The following is a 6,364-nucleotide window of genomic DNA, read 5'->3' as shown; positions in this document are numbered from 1 at the left end:
GTAGCTTGCCAGGCCAGTGGGAGAAGGGTGTTCCAGGCAAGGAGGGCGGCAGGTGCAAGGACAGGGAGGAGAAGACTGAGTAGAAAAGTGGGGCTCAAAGTGCCGCCTCTTGGGAATTCCCTGGTGGTCTGGGCGTTAGAACTCTGCACGTCCCCTGCAGGGGGTGTGGGTTGGATCCCTGGTTGGGGAACTAATGAATAAATAAATATTAAAAAAGAAGAAGAAGAAGTAGTGTAGATAGCACCTCCCTATCTAACCCATTGTTGCCAAATTATTCTGGTTGTTAAGAGAAGCTGGGGATGTACACATTGCATACGTTTCTATGTGCTGGGATGGTTCTGGGCACCAGAGAATCCGTGGAGGGCGAAATAGCCAGAAGACACTGCTTGCAAACTCACGGAGGCCCGATGTGAACGAAACAGCAGGTTCGATGGTGGCAAGTGCGGTGGAGAAACGTAACACAGGGCGGGGGCAGAAGTGTCAGGGGAATGCGGACTTTCAGGCGAGGTATCAGGGGAACCTCTGAGATTGAGCAAAGGCTGGAAAGAGTCCCAGAAGGAGCCGTACGGTACCCTCCCCTCCCAGGAGAAGAGCTGCCCTTCCAGGTAGAGAGAGAAACAACACAAAGTCCTAAAGAGGCAGCCAGGCTGGAATGTCACAGAACGGTGAGAGGTGAGCTGTGTAGCTGGAGCAGAGGGGGTGAGGGGCAGAGTCAAAGTTGTTGAGGGCAGAGAGGTCACGGGGTCAGACCATGCGGGACTTTATGGCCACTGTGAGGACTTCAGCTTTAGGTCTGAGTAGGTGGGAGACATGGAAGGTTCTAAGCAGAGGAGAGAGAGGACCAGACCTAGGTCTTCACTGTATCCCTCTGGCTGCCTGTGGAGAATGGACAGGACATGGGGGAATGGAGGTGGAGAGAAGTCACTGGCCTCTGGAGATTTGCATTTTGAAGGTGAAGCTATAGAATTTGCTGATGTTCAGGATGCGGGGTGTAAGAAATTTAGATCTTCCTGTGAAAACTTTCTAGATGTAATTGATGGCAACCAAGTCAAAACTGAAAATATCTCCCGCCGGGCCACTAAGGCCTTGTGTAGGCGGCTAGTTTGCTGTCTTTCTTCTATATCAGGTCTACCTCCCATGTTTTGAATCTTTCGTTATGATTTTACGTTTCTCATGTTCCTTTTCCAAACTAGATTGGGATCCACCCTTAATCAGGGGCGGGGACTGTACTTTTTCTTTTTATGTTTCATGATGAGGTTAGTGAATGTGGGGGTGGGCGGGTGGGTGGGGCACCTTTTCCCTCCCCATGGTTATCTGTTCAATAGACATTGGTGGAACATCTAACCACAGCAGGAACTTTCTGAGAGGGTCAGACCCTGAACGTACCAGCTCTGAGAGGTCTGTTCTTCTCAGACCCTGCAGTCAGGACTCCTGAAATAATTTTTTCCCCTCAAACCTGCTCAGATCTTCTACCCTGAAAACTCAATACATGTTTCTCCCCTTCCAGATACAGCCCTGTCTGGCCCGATTTCTCTGAAGGGCACTGCCGCTCCAGACCAAATCCTTCCGCCCGAGCACAGACCCTGGCCCTCTGATGCTGGCTTCTGCTCTAGTGTCCCCAACCCCAGAGGTCACTGCCAAGTTTCCCTGGTTGCCTAGCTGCGACGGCTACTGCTGGGTCTTCCCTGAATTCACCTCTGTTCAGGGGCTTTTGTTGCCACTGAACAAACAGCCCGTGCTTCTGGAAATTCCACCGGTTCCTGTAAAGCTGCTCCTCCCTGGGTCCCCTCCCCCTTGGACCCCCCTTCTCCTGCCTCTTCTTCCTCTAGAATAAATGTCCTGAGTCAGTGCAGGAGACCTGGGTTTGATCCCTGGGTTGGGAAGATCCCCTGGAGAAGGAAATGGCAACCCACTCCAGTATTCTTGCCGAGAGAATCCCACGGGCAGAGGAGCCTGGCAGGCGACTGTCCATGGGGTTGCAAGAGTCGGACACAGCTTGGCGACTAAACCACCACCACAGGCCAGGAAGGTGAAAGTGCTGACTGAAGTGACCCTCAGGTGTCCTTTTAAGTATAAACTTGAGTTGGTTATTAAATACGAACAGTGGAGGACGCGTACTAAGTATTTAACAAGTGTCCATCCCTCCTCTAAGCACTTTAGATATGTGTTGATTCTCATAACAACTCTTGGAGGTGGCTATGATTGTTATTCCCATTTTTCAGATTGGACACTGAGGCACAGACAGGTTGAGTAACTTGCTTGAGGCCATACAACTTGTTGGTGGCAGAGCTATAATTTGAACCCAGGCCGTCTGACTCCAGGACATAGAAGCATAATCGGATGACTCTACAATCGGATTCTACTACAACTCTGCAGCTATCAATACCTTCTCTCCACCACCCCTAATCTGCCAAATAAAAGAAATTCTATCTATTTACTGTTAATTCCCCCATTCCATTTCTCAAGTGGACAATATATTGATCTCAGAATATCTGGTGGGAGAGATCCTGCCCCTTTGGCCAATTTCACTAAAATTTACACTCCATAGACTCTTAAGAGATGCTTGCTCCTTGGAAGAAAAGCTATGACAAACCTAGACAGCTTATTAAAAAGTAGAGACATCGCTTTGCCAAGAAAGGTCCATATAGTCAAACCTATGGTTTTTTCCAGTAGTCATGTATGGATGTGAGAGTTGGACCATAAAGAAGGCTGAGCACTGAAGAATTGATGCTGTCAAATTGTGGTGCTGGAGAAGATTCTTGAGTCCCTTGGACAGCAAGGAGATCAAACAACAAGTCAGTCCTAAAGGAAGTTAACTCTGGATAATCATCGGGAGGACTGATGCTGAAGCTGAAGCTCTAATACTTTGTCTACCTGATGCGATGAGCCAACTCATTGGAAAAGACCCCGATGCTTGGAAAGGTTGGAGGCAGAAGGAGAAGGGGGTAGCAGAGGACAGATGGATAGAGAGTATCACTGACTCAATGGACATGAATTTGAGCAAACTCTGGGAGACAGTAGAGGACAGAGGAACCTGGCGTGCTATAGTCCGCCGGGGTTGCAAAGAGTCGGACACAACTTAGCAACTGAGCAACAACAAGGCACTCACTCGGATCCCGCTATTTCCTTCTGAGCTACTGTTCTAGAGTAATACTGTGCCAGGTGGGGCAAGCCCAGGATGTTGAAGGCAGCAAAGTTTCTAGTAATGAAAACTCGGAAGCAACCTGAGAGTCCATCCATAGGGGAATGAAAAAGAAAATTTGCATATTCCTATTACAGCATATATGTGGCAGGTTAAGGAAGGAAATAGAATTGAAGCGTTGACTTAGAAAAACCTATGACTTACAGAGGGGGAAAAAAGGGAGTTCCGGAACAATGCTGACAGGATCCTGGCATTCCATAGATGTTTATGGAGCACCAGCTCTCTGCCTGACACTGCTCAAGGCGCTGAGAATACAGCAGGGAACGAAACAAACAGCTTACCATAGTTGAGCTAACATCCTACCTAGGCGGAGCAGGGAGGCTGGGGACAAGTTTGTGTTGGGTGTGGTAAATGAACAAATGTGTAATAGGAGAAGGTTTCCCAATTTTGTAAAAAGATTCACCACAAAATAATCCTTGTGTTTTCCAGGTGTATTTATTTATGTATATAAATGCACAGGAAAAAGTCTGCAAGGAAGCACCCCAAACTGCCGACAGTGCTATTCTGTGGGGAAAGGCAGGTGCCTGGTGTTCCTCCAAAAGTGCTTTAGCTGTGCAGAAGAATGTGCCCATGTATCATCTGTGTAACGAAAAATGAGTAATAGTTAGCAACTGGGACCCACATGCCATACTGGTGGAAATATAAAACGGTGCAACCACTTAGGAAAGCTACTGGCAATTTCTAATAAAAGTAAAGCGTGTGACTCAGCAATTCCCCTCCTAAATGTTAGCTTAAAAGAGATGAAAACCTATGCCCACACAGAGGTGTGTGCACCAGTGTTTAGAGTGGCTTTATACGTAATAGCCTCAAAGAAGAGACAAGACAGAAGACCATCACAGGGAGGCTAGACCAAAACACTGTACGTCCGCACACTAGAACATTATTCCGGAATCAAAAGGAGCAAGCTATTGATATGTGAACACATCTAAAAGCATTATATGGAGTGAAAGAAGCCAGGCAAAAAAAGGCACGTACCATGTGATTCCAATTATATGAGAGGCAAAACTAATCTATGGTGATAGGAATCAAAAGGATGGTTGCCTGTGGGGGTTGTGGGTTGACAGGAAGGGGACCGGAGGGAACTTTCTGGAATGACAGGAATGTTCTAGATCTTGACTGGGAGGTGTACCCGGTGTAAGGATTTGTGAAAATTCATTGAATCACTCACTTTAATCTGTGCACTTCACTGTAACAAATTTCACATTAATATTCATAATAGAATAACCACCAAAGCCTGGAGAGGAATATGCTGACATGCTGAGTGTTTATTTCTAAATGGCAAAAATATAGGTGATTTTCATTGCCAACATATGCACATCTGGGGTTTTCCAAAGTTCCAGCAATATACATATAATCCTTTAGTGATCAGAAAAAAGAGTAAAGAAAAGGACATGGCCTATGCATTTACATAAAAAAAAGGACATATGCCTCTTCTGTGCATATTTTGTTTAGTCATTTTAAGGGAGTATGTTTTCTAAGAAGAAGGAAGGGAAGAGAGAGGAGGGTGAGAACAGGAAAATTTTCTGTCCTTTTGTTTTCAACAAAGATTAACTGGAAAGCAGCAATATTCAAAGATTGTTGTGAATAAGTGAAAATAATTCAGAGCCGTAGATTTGTTAGTCAAGAACCTTGTAATAGTGCTGAGCATGTGGGGGATCCTATCTGCCTCTAAAAGAGTGGCTGAAAAAGGCCCCCTCATCCTTGCTGTTTCCTTCAAACCTCTGCTTCTGCACAACTCATCTTTCCACCGTGCCTCTGGAGGACAGAGTGCTTTCCTTTTTTCTGAATCCCCAGAGCCTAGTGCTGTGCTTCGCACCAGGTGGGTCCTTTGCCCAGGCTCTATGCATTTCATTTTTTTAAAGAAAGTCCCAGAGCAGGTCCCAGGCATGGGTAGGTCCCTAGCTTTTCACACTTTTACCCCACACTGAACCCATCCCAGGCTGAGGAGGAACCGAGAGGTTGACCTTCTATTCCCTTGGGGCCAGGAACAGATACTTAGGGGATTCCCAGACACGCTGTAGAAACTCCTGCCTTGCCTTGAAAGGTCATGCTGGTCACCTCTGGCCTGCTTTCTCTCTCCCGTTCTGGTTTCCTTGAGATGCATGGGTGGGTAGAGGCCGAGACAGCAGGGCCAACCTCAGGTCTTGCTCCCCTTCTGCTCCTCTGGCCTCCGGGGAGCTCAGGCTTGCTGTGGGACTGGGACCAAGTTTGTTTGCAGTCTTTGGCCGAGGAGCCACTGGGCCACTGGCATTGTTTTCTGCTTCCCGCAACACCACAAAAGCTTTGCTGAGGCCCAGGGAGCGTCTACAAAGTGCTCCTCTCTGGTTTTTTGGCGGCTTTTTATCTTTGGATCCAGGCAAAGCTGTGGAGGGGCAGGGCAAGACCAAGGAGGCCCGAGTCAGTTGCAGCAGCAGCGGCGCACTGCGGGGAGGTGGTCAAGTGAGATGTACAGGATGCCCGCGCTGCAGGATAATGGGGATTGGGATGGGGTGGAGACCTCCATCCATAAAGTGGGCAGGGAGGACTCGGGGAGCCGGTGACCTGTCTTGCTGTGGCAGCTGCTGAAAAGTCCTGCTGGAGGAGGGAATCAGAAGGTACAGACAGGATATTGCGCACACCACCAGAAAGTTCTTTTCTTCTTATCTTGACGTTATAGTCTTGATCTATCCTTTTTCAAGCTAGGCAACCCCCACTCACCATACACACCATAGCCTCTAGCTAGGCTCCCTATTTCATGCAATCCAGGCTCCTCTAATTTACTCACTGTGTGACCCTGGGCAAGTCACCTTACCTCTCTTTGCCTCAGTTTCTTCATCTGTAAAATGGCACCATAATCATTCCCATTGTTATGAGGAGGTAATGAATTAATATATGGAAATTGCTTAGAACAGTGGCTGGTATGCAGTAGGTATTATAAAAGGATTGGTGATGATCTTTTATTGTTATTATTTTTTATTACTGCATGCTATTCTCCATCCAACAGTGTGACCATTTAAAAACCTGAATCAGAATCAGGTCATGGATTTAAACGCCCTTGCTTAAATCCCTCCCCAGGGTGCCCACTGTGCTTAGCATAAAATCCACGTGTGGACTGTCTCCACATTACTAATCTGACTTCATTGCCTACTACTCTTTTCATTATTGTTCCCACCTCACCAGCCT

The 6,364-nt window shown here is 47.2% G+C and overlaps 1 long non-coding RNA gene across 1 annotated transcript; it reads right to left on the bottom strand.

Annotated features, from left to right (window-relative positions):
- Positions 1-3,618: 3,618 nt before the first annotated feature.
- On the bottom strand, positions 3,619-5,475 carry LOC138417795 (uncharacterized). The gene is made up of 2 exons (XR_011248282.1): positions 5,239-5,475; positions 3,619-3,781 (listed from the first exon to the last, which is right to left on the bottom strand). It is a non-coding gene; the product is annotated as an uncharacterized lncRNA (long non-coding RNA).
- Positions 5,476-6,364: the final 889 nt, after the last annotated feature.

The sequence above is a fragment of the Ovis canadensis genome, chromosome 13 (genome assembly GCF_042477335.2).
Source record: "Ovis canadensis isolate MfBH-ARS-UI-01 breed Bighorn chromosome 13, ARS-UI_OviCan_v2, whole genome shotgun sequence".
NCBI lineage: Eukaryota > Metazoa > Chordata > Mammalia > Artiodactyla > Bovidae > Ovis > Ovis canadensis.
Note: the sequence above shows the minus strand (reverse complement) of the source record. Positions and strands in the feature narration are given on the sequence as shown.